Raw genomic sequence first — 14,330 nt, forward strand, 5'->3', positions numbered from 1 at the left:
ACAAAATGCCTTAATATTTGCTGTCTCTATAGTATATACAGTTCTGCTTGATTGTCAGCCTTTTATTGGACTATATAAAATTAATTTTTTCTGCCATTTAATTCATTTAATACCTTGTCTTCAATTCTTGGTAAAATATTAATTTTTACCATTGCAGATCTTCCTACAAATAACTATACTGGATTTCTCCATCTTAAAATAGCCACCATCATGCTTTTCCAAGTTTGTGAATAATTATTTGGAAAAAAATAATTATTGTTTTTGTAAAGCAAATATTTGTTTGCTTTATTAGTTCACACTTCTGGACTGCCCCCTCCCTCAAATTTCTCTGTACTTGTCTTTTTAGCAATGATATTAAAACCTGTGATTTACTGAAGATATTACATTTTTTCTTCAGTTAGATTCCATATGATTTGAATCTTATTAATCTAATATCCTGACACTGAATTGTACTCCTTTATATTTTCCATTATTAATTCTAGGCAATTCTTTGGATGAGTAACTGTAATATTATTTGCCTGTGATTTTAGTTTGTGTTCTTCATTTGCCAATTTAATTATTAAATTTTATTTTCTTGGTATGCCTTCCTTGAAAATGGTTCCAATACCAGTAGAAATAAAAAAGAAGAGGGGCAGGTGTTTTGACTCCGGCTCCCGAGCCTGTCCTCACGGAGGAAGAGGACTCTGAAAGTGATGGGGAGGAGCTGACAAGGCCTCCCTCTCCAGGACCCTCCTTTCTGGCAACGCCTCAGGTTCCAACTGAAGGCCAGGGGGAAGGCATGTTGGAGGAGCTGACAAGGCCTCCCTCTCCAGGACCCTCCTTTCTGGCAATGCCTCAGGTTCCAGCTGAGGAGGAAGGCATGTCGGAGCACCCACTAATAGGGAGTGATGAAGATCAATCTTGGATTGATCCCAGGCAGCATCGGAGGGAGAGGTGTACGCAGCAAAGGAAGAGGTGTGGAAGGGCGAGAGATTGCTGAGTCACTGAGCCACGCCCCACAGGGGATAAAAGTGGGTGGGGTTGCTATGCAGACTCTGTGACGGACAAAAACTGCATATCGTGAGCTTTGGATGGGATATTTTTCAGAATTAACGTTTGGACTTTGTGAATGATTTTTGACTACTCTTTGAACTCTTGGTTGCCCCAGCAACGGACTACAGACTCCTGTTTCTAGAGGTGATAAGAAGGCATTCGGAAAGTAGCTGCCAGCACTTTTATCTGTAAAAATAAATTACTGGTAGACGTTGTTTGCTCGTGTGTCTTCCTATGTGAGGTGGGGACAGAACAGACAGGCATGTTTTTCTCTCTTTGTTATACTATATTTTTCTGACAAAACTCTTATTTTCCAGAATCTTGGTTTCTTATTCTTTATGCTTTATATTCAAACCACAGTTCATCTTCTCCGGAATCACTCTAAATTATCAAATGCTTTCTCTATATTAAGGGAAATCATGGCTACTTTCTTGCTTTTTTATTATTAAAAATATTTTTTATTATTAAAATTTGAATCATTAATTTATATTATCAATTTACTTATATTATCAATATATTCATAATTTAGCTTCTCCAACATGAGTCTCTTCGGAACAAATCCAGTTTGATTTAATGAATGGATTCAGTTAACAGACCTTTTAAGGCTTTTTCAATGGGGGTTGCTTGCTGCAGCATTATCGACCACAACACCCCAAATACATATTCCAAAGAGATTTTTCTAATAAACTAGAACATTGTCAATGGAATTTCTTCATATCATTGTGGTATAATTTTATAACTCTACCTCTTATGTCTGAGTAATTTATCTGTTTAAGGCACATTTTGATAGCCCTGGAAAAGGGGCTAGTAACCTTGGGATATGTAGTATTCCTCTAACTGAAGTTTGAGGATCATCTCCAAATGGTGGAGAGGAAATCTACTATTCATCTCTCCTCTCCTCCATCTCAGTCTTTAGAAGGACTCTTCCCCATATGAATTAAAAATCCCCTGAGGGAATATTATTAGACATAGCAAGATGGAGTGGACTGATGATTTAAAGAATCCCCAACATTCTACCATGCCTCATTTGAAACATTTTTAGGCCAATCTTAAATCTAGAGATAGAGAGCAGTTAATATTCTTTCTCCCTGCACTTCTGTCCTGTTAGTTGATAACCAAAAAGTTTTGGACTTGGCATAATCCACCAGAATAGTAAAAGAATTCTGTTGTTTGTTTATTTATTAAATTTATTTGCCACCCATTTTGTATCCAATGACTCTGGACGGCTTACAAAATAAAAACATTGAAAAACGTTAAAATCCTCCATCGTAAAAACACAGTGGATTACAAAAAAATTAACAGATAAAATGTTGCTTATTATATTTATTATATTTATTCTGTAATATCCAGAAATGGTCTAATGTAACATTGTGCTTGATTAAGAGACCCACAGGACTTTAAAAAAATGCTCACAATATTAGCTGGGCTGAAGAAAAGTATTGCCTGACCAAAGATGTCAAGATCTTTCTTAGAACTGTTTACGTTATTCTGTGTTGAATAAAAATGTTTCAAAAGTTATTTGGAACTCCCCAAAAAATGATAGTACAGACAGTAAAGAATTGTTTGTACAGACTGCACCTCAGACTAATGTAAGCAGTTCTTCACTGGCATTTTATCCCAACATGATACTTATTTCATCCTCGATTCTTATGCCATGCTGTCCTATCTGTTTTCTGAATCTGTTTTCCCTCAGTATATTCTCTCTTTCTTTTTTCCCCCCCTCCTGTCTGCTTTCAGAGATATGGCATTTAATTTCCCCATAGGCTATCACATAAAAGAAACAAGGTCTTTGGTTGGGATTGCATCTGGCAAAGCAGCACCTCTTTTAAGAGCCACAAAGGCTGCTGGTATTGAGACAAAAGAAATGGATGGTTAGGGCAAGAAGAAGGTGAATTGTTTAGTTCTTCTTGGGAAGTTTTAAGTTTGGGCAGAAAATGCTTGAATTTGTTTATTAAAATTTTATTTTTAGTAAAGGAAAGTAAATTTGCATATGCCCAAGCATGACACTTGAAAAAAAGTAGTAGTATGCTGTGGCTTAGTCATACAGAGAAAATGAATTAGGATTTAGATTTAAAGGACAAAGATAGAGTACAAAGCATTTAAAATTTTAATTTGATTTAATGGGTTTTAAATTTTTGTAACTTTTATAGGGGGTTATTGTATTTTAAATTTGGCCAATTGAATCAGTTTTTTAAGGGTTGTTCTTAATATTGTACGTGTTGTTCTTTTTGTATTTTATTTTGGCTGTTCACCGCCCTGAGTCCTTCGGGAGAAGGGCGGTATACAAATTAAAATATGATGATGATGATGATGATGATGATGATGATGATGATGAGTGGATTTGTGGAAGCAAAGTTATAAATTATGGAGAGATAGAGTGAGTGGGGTTGGTGTAAATGAATTGCATCTATTTATTTTTCTTATCTTACAACTTTAATTCATTTGGATGACTCTTATTTCTTTTCTGTGCTTTGATAATGTTGCTTATCCTCAACAGGAATTGTGTGATATGGGTGTATGCAGTGGTGGGATTCAGCCAGTTCGCACCACTTCGGGAGAACCGGTTGTTAACTTTCTGAGCAGTTTGGCAAACTGATTGTGGGAAGAAATCATTAGGGCAGAGAACCGGTTGTTAAATTACTTGAATCCCACCACTGGGTGTATGTGTATGTATATCAGATTTAAAACAGAAAAAACAAATATGGGCTTAAATTATTGTAATAAGTTGTTTTGAAATAATTTTATTCTTTTAAAATGTTTCTTTGCTAATTCAACTTTAATCATCTATTTGTTAGAATTGGAAAATTTGCTCCAATCAAACAAGGCTCTGAGCAATTTACTAAATATCAAAATAATTCTAAAATATTAAACTACCCCTGACCAATAATTGGCATCACACTCTTCACAATTCCTTTCCATCTCCAAATCCTACAGAAGAGCCAGATCAACAGAAATTTTCAGAAATGTAAGGAGGCACTACTCTTATCTTAGAGGAATATTATTCCATAGGAAGGTGGGAGGAGGACAAGAAGCCTTATCTTGAGATCCCTGATGACAACATTTCTTCAGAGATAGGTTCTGAAAGATGCTTTTTCCCTCATAGATCTCACAGGATGGGTAGTTTCCACCTAGAGCAGGTGGTCTTAGAGCTACCCAGGACCAAAATAGTTTGTTGTTGTTAGTTGCGAAGTCGTGTCCAACCCATCAACGTTCCTCCAGACTTTCCTGTCCTCTACCATCCTCTGGAGTCCATTTAAATTCATGCCTCTTGCTTCAGTGACTCCATCCAGCCACCTCGTTCTCTGTCGTCTCCATCTTCTTTTGCCCTCAATCTTTCCCAGCATTAGACTCTTCTCCAGGGAGTCCTTCCTTCTCATTAAGTGGCCAAAGTATTTCAGTTTCATCTTCAGGATCTGGCCTTCTAAAGAGCAGTCCTCTAGGACTGACCGATTTGATTGCCTTGCAGTCCAAGGGACTCGCAGGAGTCTTCTCCAGCACCAGAGTTCAAAGGCCTCGATTCTTTGGCGCTCAGCCTTTCTTATGGTCCAACCTTCACAGCCATACATTGCAACTGGGAAAACCATAGCCTTGACTATATGCACTTTTGTTGGCAGGGTGATGTGTCTTTTTTTTAGTATGCTGTCTAGATTTGCCATAGCTTTCCTCCCCAGGGACAAGCATATTTTATTTTCTTGGCTGCAGTCCCCATCTGTGGTGATCTTGGAGCTCAGGAAAATAAAATCTGTCACTACCTCCATTTCTTCCCCATCTATCTGCCAGGAATTGAGAAGGCCGGATGCCATGATTTTAGTTTTCTTAATGTTGAGTTTCAAGCCAACTTTTGCACTCTCCTCCTTCACCCGCATCAAGAGGCTCTTTAGTTCCTCTTAGCTTTCTGCTATTAGAGTGGTATCATCTGCATATCTGAGGTTATTGATATTTCTCCCGGCAATCTTAATTCCAATTTTTGATTCATCTAGCCCGGCCTTTCTCATGATGTGCTCTGCATATAAGTTAAATAGACAGGGTGATAGTATACAGCCTTGCCGGACTCCTTTCCCAATTTTGAACCAATCAGTGGTTCCGTGGCCAGTTCTCACTGGACACCAAAATAGTAGAGATCTTTAATGGTAATAACCAGGATCTTGAATTTATATCAGCCAATATGGCTCCTGGATAAGTCTAATCAAGCTGGTAGCTATCTGGGCTGCTATAGTTAGGACCAACTGTAAGGATAGCTCCATAGTGAGTGAACTGCAACCAGTCCAATGCAGATTGGAAGTGATACCCACTATCAGCAAAGCTCCCATTCCAGGAATGGCTGCAAGTGGCACTAGATAGATGAACTAGTGCAAAGTCTCTCTGGGCTATGACCTCCTACTGCTCTTCCAGCAGATGTTGCTGAGTCTAAGGACATCCCTTGATTGTTAACTTGCTTCACCAGATGGGCTTCCATTGGAGTAATCACCTTCCCTATCCCCTACCATTCCCTTGCTGGGATTAAGTATCAATCTGTTTCTCCACATCCAGACCCTAATATTTTCTAGGCTTCAGAAAAGATGCCTGCAGTTGCTGATTGACCCAAGGTAACAGCTGTATAACTAAATATCACCCACATATTAATAATACCTCTCTTTTTGACCACCTGCCTCAGTGACTATCCAGTCATCTATATTAAACAATAAGGGAGAAAGAGTCAAACTTGCTGGCACCCCAAATCAAAATGCCAGACAGCTCAACTTCTCCTTTTTCCCACTGACTGAAACTGCCCATTTAGGAAGGAGAAGAACCCATTCAGTGTGTCCCTCAGTCCCATCTCCATAGCCAGTTGAACAAGAATGAATTTTCAAACCATTCTAACATGGGCTTGACTGTTTGCCCATAAACATAAAATGTACTAACTGTTTTCTTTATGTTGAACAAAATATACAGATGTTCCGGCAGGAACAAAAGAACATGTTCAAATGTTCAATTTCTGATACATTGTTCTATGGATAGAAAACAGGTGAGAATACATTGGAGAGTTACCAGTGGAAGGTGGCAATGTCTGAATTCCCTATCAAATTCTGTGAATGAGGCAAGCAGATGGCACATTAAAAACCACACTAGGAAGTGAAAATGAATGAAATAAAGAGCATTTCTTGTCAGAAGCTAGAGATGGATTTAGGACATATTTATCAACCTGAGGAAGGAAAGTGACAGATAAGCAGTCAATACATGATTTACTACTGGAGACAGCTAATATCTGGTTTCAAATAAAAGATGATAATTATATTCTAAAAATAGGCATTTTATCCCCACAGAGAAGGAAGAAAAGCAGGTATTGAATCATTATGTATGATAATAGGTAGCACTATTTGGTGGGTTGGTCCATCAGCTTCCTTTATTTTAAGCATTATCATTAATGCTAGCAGCTGTTTTCTTTCCTGTTATGTTCTTAGCTGTTCATCTAGAAAGAAAATCCGTTCAGAGCAGAGCAAACAGTATACATAATCCTGAAATTTAAAAGATGGCAATTTTACTAACAACTTGTGTAATGGTGGGCATTTCCAAATTTGTCAAAAATAGAAAGATTCCCTCAGGTCTTTTCTTTTAAGAAGCTATACTCTTGATGATTAAGGACAAATTTCCATCATATACACAGACCTTCATAATATTCTCCTTTTGCACCTGGGAAATAACTGCATTAAATATATAAAATTCAGTCAATGTGTACAATCTGTAAATCATTTGTGAATAATGCATAGATATAGAAAATTTCAGACATCTTAGTGTAAATAACTGACTGCATGACACACATATTTACAGTTATAATTATAAGACATATTCTTGACCTGTTCTGTAAAAATATATCAACGTCTAGATTGAAATTCCAAATTAGCCAGAGAAGTGGCAGGCTTCCCTGAATGTACTTTACTTTATAGATTAAGTGTTGGGAGGGACCTTGTAGGTCATCTAGTCCAACCCCCCTGCCCAAGCAGGAGACCCTACACCATTTTTGACAAATGGCAGTCCAATCTCTTCTTGAAAGTCTCAAGTGATGAAGCTCCCACAACTTCCAAAGGCAAGCTGTTCCATTGGTTCATTGTTCTCACTGTCAGAAAATTTCTCCTTATTTCCAAGTTAAATCTCTCCTTGTTCAGTTTCCATCCGTTATACCTTGTTTGGCCTACAGGTGCTTTAGAAAATAGCTAAGCTCAAAGAGATATTACGAGAGCCGTCTGTTGCGGTGCTTTAATTCATATTTCCACTCAGAGAGAGGGATTGTTCAACTCCATAATTACAAGATCAAAGAGAGAGAAAAGTTCTTAAAATAGCGAAAGGAAATGAGACGGACAACATAACATAGGAAAGATGGATTCAGTCACATAATTTCTGTTGATTGCCTATTGTTTTACTGTACTGCTTAATCAGAACTGTTAACCAACATGGTGTTTTCTAGATAGCACACATCTCTTCCTCTCCCCACCCCCTTGTGTATTTGAAAAATAGAGTGAAAGAGAAGGATAGGAAGAGGGGATTAAATAATTTAATGTTTTGACAAATATTTCCCAAATAGCAAAATGAAAACTAGTAGGAGAAAGGAAGGAAGAAGTCATAGTTAAACATCTCTTGTACTGATCACATATTGTGTTTCCTACAGGGTTGCTGCAGAAGGTCACTAGGGCTCAGACTATTTAGTATTTTAAGGTTGAAGAGTAGATTTGGATTGTATTCTAGTAGCAACCTTTTGTTAATACAACACATATTTACTAATATGTCTCATTTAAATATAAGGAAAAACTTCCTGATGCAAAGAGTTTTAAAACAATGGACCAAACTGCCATCTTTATAAGATCGTAAGAAGAGGTTGGACAATCATTGCTCATGGATAATTAAAATAATCATTGTTTATTAAATTAATTCAACTGGGTAGCTTTGCATCAAACACTAAATCATAAATTAACTACCCAAGTTGGATCTAAACATTACTCTAGAAAAATATGGGATTGGCTTAGTGTTGTATGACTAAAAATTTTTTTCCTTGTCTTAAGTTTGATTCCTTGAGATTTATACAGATAGATCAAATAAAGTTTATATGTCTTGGCAAACAGATTGTATACCTGGGGTGTTTTTATAACACCTAGGAGTAGGTAGCTTGGCATTTCCTCATAGTTTCCTAACCAGAAATATCCAATGGATTCATTTGTTCTTTTAAATATTCATTATTAGCTCCACTAGGTGAACCAGACCAAAAATTCAACTCCAAGAAAGCTAAAACTAATTTTATTTAGGTTGACTTTAATAACAGAATCTTACAATCCTGATTTTCCTGCAATCTCTCCGTCTTCTTAATAGGACAGTGAATCAGCAAGATGTTTGCATGAGTTGCTTTCAAATATTAGCCGGACATTCTGTACTTAAAATGTGTTTGAGTTCTTTTACCCGGGCTATAGATCCTGCATATCTCTGTCAAGGGCATCTTCCTTATTCTCTATAGAGATTTGGCACAACTGATAAGCATACTCCATACACATCTAAGTTGTTTCAAAGAGATACCGTACTTAAAACGTAATCGGAATCTGTCCCTGTAAAATCACATGCCATACAACCTACTTGGAAAGCAGGATTGGTTTTCATTTGCATACAGCCTACTGCAAATGCTATTTGGATTGTCCATTATCTGTATTAATTTGGCAGTAAAAGAGCTTGCAGTTAAAAAAAAAACTTCTTTCCCAAAAATCTAGTTCTCTCCTATCATAACCTTACCACTGTATGCTATCTTCTCCTACTTTTTATTTTTTTTAAAAAAGATTTTAGTAATTATAGATCATGTAGGCGTGTTCAAATATTTGCATATTATAAAACAGTAGTTGATTGGGAAGTTATTTTCAGTTCCTACAATTAATGCCATATAAGTAAGAGATAATTAAATGTAAAAATCTTGGTATTTGAAACCATATATCAGACTAATATAAAATAAATTTAAAAAGGAGGGATTAGTTTATCTTAAAGTTACTACTGTTCCTATATTTCCTTATCTCATTTTCCGTTTTCCCAATTGCTAACTGATATTATCTTTTCTCCCAACTATTAGAGATTGAAGATTTGGGTTTCAACAGGACTGAAATATTGTATAGCACCGTTATAACTAAACGAACGAAGTGAAAATTAAGGAAATATATAAACCACATTTCCTACAGCAAAGCTAACCACTACCAACAACCAAGGCATTTTAAAAGGTAACAGCTGAATGTAGAAGCCCATTTTAGGATGTGTTCCTATGGTATGACAAGGAACTCTAAATCTCAGTGTCTTTTACTGGGATCTAAAAAGTTTTGTTCGATGTTCTGGCACAGAAGGAAAACCCTGCACTGCATTTCATCTCAAAATTCCATATACAGACTCTGGCAGTCAATCCCATCTTCCCTGCTCAGTCTCACTTTAGAGAATTACTAAGCAAAGGAAGGCAAAGCATGGCTTGATTAAGTATCGTACAAGCATTTTAATGCATCTTATTGTTCCATAACTCATCTTAAACAATATCCTAACTCTTCTTGGGATGGTGGATGTTCCTAATAAAAACCTGAATTTTGTGTGTGTGTGTGAGAGAGAGAGGATTCATGGTGACTGATAATTCAACCCCGGATCAAAAGGCTAAATATCACTTCAAAGACTAGTCAGAAAATGTAAGAACATTATACAAATTCAAAACAAAAAACCTGCCTTGGAAGCCTTGTCGTGCCCTACACTGAGCAGTTCCACCCCAAATATACCAGAACTCTTTTTCATACAGCTTTACTAGACAGCCGCACTGAAAGTCTCTTGTGGAGAATCATTTCTATGTAATCCCCAAGACTGAAATAAAATTATTTGGGTAGAATATGCACTGGCACCAGAGATAAAGAAAAACCCGCAACAACCCTATCTCAGAAATTAGATTAAAAACATGAGCAAAAACAGCTGTTTTGATATCTCAAGATCCACTTTCCAAAAGTCAACAACAAAACAACAACAATACACACATATAGACTTCAGCTCTTTATGACTAAGAAGCAGACACCACCCACCCATAGGCTCATTCCCAGAAAAGCTGATAAAACTGCTTCTCTATAGTAAGAGGAGGAGGACGAGACCTACGGTTCAACTTTGTTGAAGAAGTGTCGACGGAGCAGCAGTATTAGAGTTGTGATGGCCAAGAAGGTGGTGCACATGGTTCTTCCTCCATTACCAAACCAGGGGCATTATTGGACTACTCAGAAAGCAACAGGCAGAGTGGCATTGCTGCCCTTGAACAAACTCCCTGATAGTGTGGGAAGGAGGCTAGGCAGAAGAAAGGGGGGGGATGTTTTGCTCCTGGTCACCTGTGGGCTCTCCTGACTCTTTCAGAGAAGATTAGAGGAGGATAAGATGGAATTAATGGGGAGGGAAATGAGGGCACGGGCCTCTAGTCTTTCAGAGAGTAGGGCTCAAGATGGACCAAGTCATGCAATGGCTCTGAGTCACGAGCTGAGAAAGCTAAAGGCTTTTTTCTTCTGGAGAAAATCTCCCCTCTTCTCATTTGCACAGGATTCAGGTTCTATTCTAAGACCCCCCACTGAAAGAAACACTGTTTTTGCACAACATCAGCCGTTACGCATGTGTCATATTCTGAAGTCTTGGAAAGTCTTAATCTTTCCTCGCTTGTGTGATTTGCTGGTGTAAGGAATTGTGTAAAATAATGGGGTGTAGGAAGAAAATATTGCATAAAATCACCTGGAAATCATTTCTCCATCAATATTTTCCTCTGGAACACTATTTTGCTCAACAAATGACAGACTTTTCTAGTACTTCTGTTTTCATGCTGTCACCCAACTCCACAGCATCTACCACTCCTCTGGGCTGCAGCATTTTTTCGCTTTTTGTTATTGTTGTTGTTGGCACATGATCTTCAGAGTTATTTTCCTCTCCACTCAATGCATTCCCTTCTTTCCTCTAATACTACCATCTGCCCCCTCCCCCCTCCCTGATAATCTGCAAATCCTTTAGGTTCTGACCAGCCACCTGTTCTTTTAGAGACTATTGTATTACTTTCCATGTTTTACCTTCTTGCTGATACCCTCTTTCACAATTTCTCTCACGTCTTTCCACCTCTGTTATTTTGTACCATAAGTATTTCTTCAACAATCCCTCTTGAAAGAAGCCCTTCAATTTGTTATCACATGAAAGAGAAAATGCTAGATAATTAGCTGGTTTTGAGCACTGTAAATAGAGAATCCTCTAATGGAAATGTTAATGCCAACTAATGTTAGTAACACTATGCACTAAGTCAATCTGCTGTAGTGGAGTGCTGCCTACTTCTTTGCAGATGACAAAAAAGCCAGTGTGAGCACAAGCTTAGCTTTCTTGACTAAGCTGAAGTAAACATCTCTTAGAGCAGGTTTAGATGTTATTTATCTCTCAAAATGCTTCCCAATTGCATCTTTTTTCTCTGAGAAGCACTGGTGTTGTCTATCTAGGATCAAAAAAGAGAAACATTGGTTAAGTTCTTCAGAATACAAATAGTCTCTAAACTAACATCAGCTTGTTTTCACAAGCTGGACATAACTGCGAAATAATATAATGGATGTATATAATAGAAATTGATTGGCAACTGCTTATCCTTACATATTACCATATTCTACCCAAACAAATCATAAAATCAATTGTCCACAGCTCACCCCTTACCATGAAATTTTATATCTTTAGACGTCAAACAAAAGCTCACAGCTCAACATTTAAATCAGATGTTTGTCAAACCAAACACCCACCTAATGAAATGGCAAAAAAAAAAAAATCAACAAGGAAGTCTCTCCTATTTCTCAATTTCTTAAATCAACTTTGAAGATACAGTGGTTTGCAGTAGGATTTTTATCTGCCAATAACAAGACTAAGGAGAATGAGGAGAAAAGAAAGCCATTTAGTTATTGCTCCATTCCAGACTGCCAGACATCCGGCAGTAACAGACACACATTGCCAGACACAGACAGATACAGGGAAATGCCTTAGATTGCCTCCTGTCCATCATCCTGCTATAATGCTTCTGCCTGGACAAATGCAAAGCAAATAAACTTAAGTGGGCTTTATAATAGGGAGCAGGGAAGCTCTCAAGTCACCTTTTCCCTTGAAAGGCCAGCCAAGATTTGGGAGATGGGGAACAGTTCTGCAAAGGAACAGGAACTGCTCATAAGCTTCAGAGCTTTAAAGAAAAGACAACTTCTCAGCAATTTAAAATATGTTACAGCTTCATAAGATTTTACAAAGCACAGAGGACAAATTGATTAAGAAAATTTACAATTATTTATTGAGATATAAAATGGAGGAGGAGTAATTAAAGAAACTATGATGACCTGGGCCAAAAACTTCAGCTATAATATTGAATTGAAGAAATGGGAGAAACGTTGGAACAAAAACTATAAATTGACTATGTCAGTAGCTTATAAGGAAAACATGTATAAAATGTTTATAGGTGGCATCTTCCACCAGCGAGACTAGCTAAAATGTTCCCAAATACTTCATCAACCTGTTGGAAATGTAAACAAAATCAGGGAACATATTACCACATGTGGTGGATGTGACTGGGTGGGCATGACTATGTGACTGGGGGATCAAAAGACAGAAACTCACTAGCAGTGTCCTGCTGGAGCAGGGTTGGACTAGATGACCTCCAGGTCCCTTCCAGCCCTGGATTATCCTCTGAAGCTGCGTCTAGTGCCAGGTTTGTACTCCCTCCTTCCTCTCCTCCTTCCTTCCTTCCTTCCTTCCTTCCTTCCTTCCTTCCTTCCTTCCTTCCTTCCTTCCTTCCTTCCTTGCCTCCTTTCTTTCTCTCTCTCTCTCTCTCAAAAATGAACCCCTCCCCCACACCCCGTTTTTCCTCCCAGCAGGTTCCGCTAGGCAAACCAAAAAAGTGGGGCTGGGAAGTCCATTTTTCCTCCCAACAGGCTTCAGGGAAACTTCAGGGAAGCCTGCTGGGAGGAAAAATGGACCCCCTCCCTTTTTTGGCTAGCACCCAGCTGAGCTGCGTGATCATCAAAGGCTTTTTTTTTTACTTTTACAAGCATTTTTTCTTCAGCCAATAAAAATGCTTTTAAAAGTAAAAAAAAAAACCTCTGATGATCGCGCTGCTCAGCTGGGCATGGGGGGAGGCAGGGATTTTTGCTACCAGTTCTCCGAACCATCCGCCACCATCACTACCGTATCAGGTGATCCGGTCTGAACCGGGAGTATTTCACTCCTGCATCAGAGGAAAACGTGATAAGGAAAGTTTTAGAGTGCGGAGAGATTGATAGACTCACAAAAGAAGTACAAGATGAGGGAGAAACAGAGTACTCTATGGTATGGAATAAATGGTATGAATGATTAGAGGAGAGATGCAGAGGGTAAGGAAAGATTAAACGAGGAAGATACAGGAATTAGAACTAACAACAAACTTGTAGAAATGGAAATGACACATAATGTATGCTTATAATTTAGTAGATTGATATACCAATATGTATAAATAAACAATAGAACCATATGTATAGATAAAGGTAAATTGAAGTAATGGGGGAAAATGGATATATAAGAGATGAATACTGATGTGGAAATGTTGTAAAGAAGAAAATTGTAAAAAAAAATTGTTTTAATTTTGTTTAATAAAAAATTATATATATATTACAGCTTCAAGCAAGAGTGGCTTCCATACATATTACACATTATGCAGCAAGGCTAAAATAAAGGTATGTAAGGCGTGCTTGCCAAAGTTTATATCAAAATATACTGCAAATTGTTTGGAGAACAAAGAATGGAAGAGTCAGAAATCAAACATTGTTTAGGGATGTTATTCTTTTCTTTTTTTTCCTTTTCTTTTTACTATTTGTAAACAATAACACAGTGGAGACATTGTTACTAAGCTCAAAAAAATCATATTTCTTTCCCCCTTTTTAATATTAGGAAAGCAATGTATTTTGCTTGGTATCTTTGTTAATGTTATTTTGGCATCAGTTGTACAATTGTAACTATGTGTCCATATATAGACTTTATCTTAAAAACAAAAACCCATTAAAAATAAAAAGACTGAAATGTTCCATAGCTGAACCAGAAATAGGTTGATGTAAGGAAGTAAATCAGGTAAGATCCTCTTGGGGGAGACCTCTATTTGAAATTATCTGAATAGAATCATATGTGTGTTATTTGTTAAGCCACAAATTATAAGCACAAACTGCCTATCTAAAAGCACTGCAACAATACATTTAGTTGTAATTAGTTGTCTCCATTTGGAAAGTTTGTGTTATTTTTTTTCCACCCTTCAATACATGGTG

General features: G+C 37.4%; 1 long non-coding RNA gene across 1 annotated transcript in view; it reads left to right on the forward strand.

Annotated features, from left to right (window-relative positions):
- Window positions 1-2,829: 2,829 nt before the first annotated feature.
- The window catches only part of LOC131191125 (uncharacterized), a 29,575-nt gene continuing 18,074 nt past the window's right edge, over window positions 2,830-14,330 (forward strand). Inside the window, exons 1-3 of the long non-coding RNA XR_009153431.1 lie at window positions 2,830-2,920; window positions 9,110-9,254; window positions 13,690-13,748. This is a non-coding gene — a long non-coding RNA (uncharacterized LOC131191125). The remainder of the gene's footprint in view (window positions 2,921-9,109; window positions 9,255-13,689; window positions 13,749-14,330) is intronic.

This window comes from Ahaetulla prasina, chromosome 2 (genome assembly GCF_028640845.1).
Source record: "Ahaetulla prasina isolate Xishuangbanna chromosome 2, ASM2864084v1, whole genome shotgun sequence".
NCBI lineage: Eukaryota > Metazoa > Chordata > Lepidosauria > Squamata > Colubridae > Ahaetulla > Ahaetulla prasina.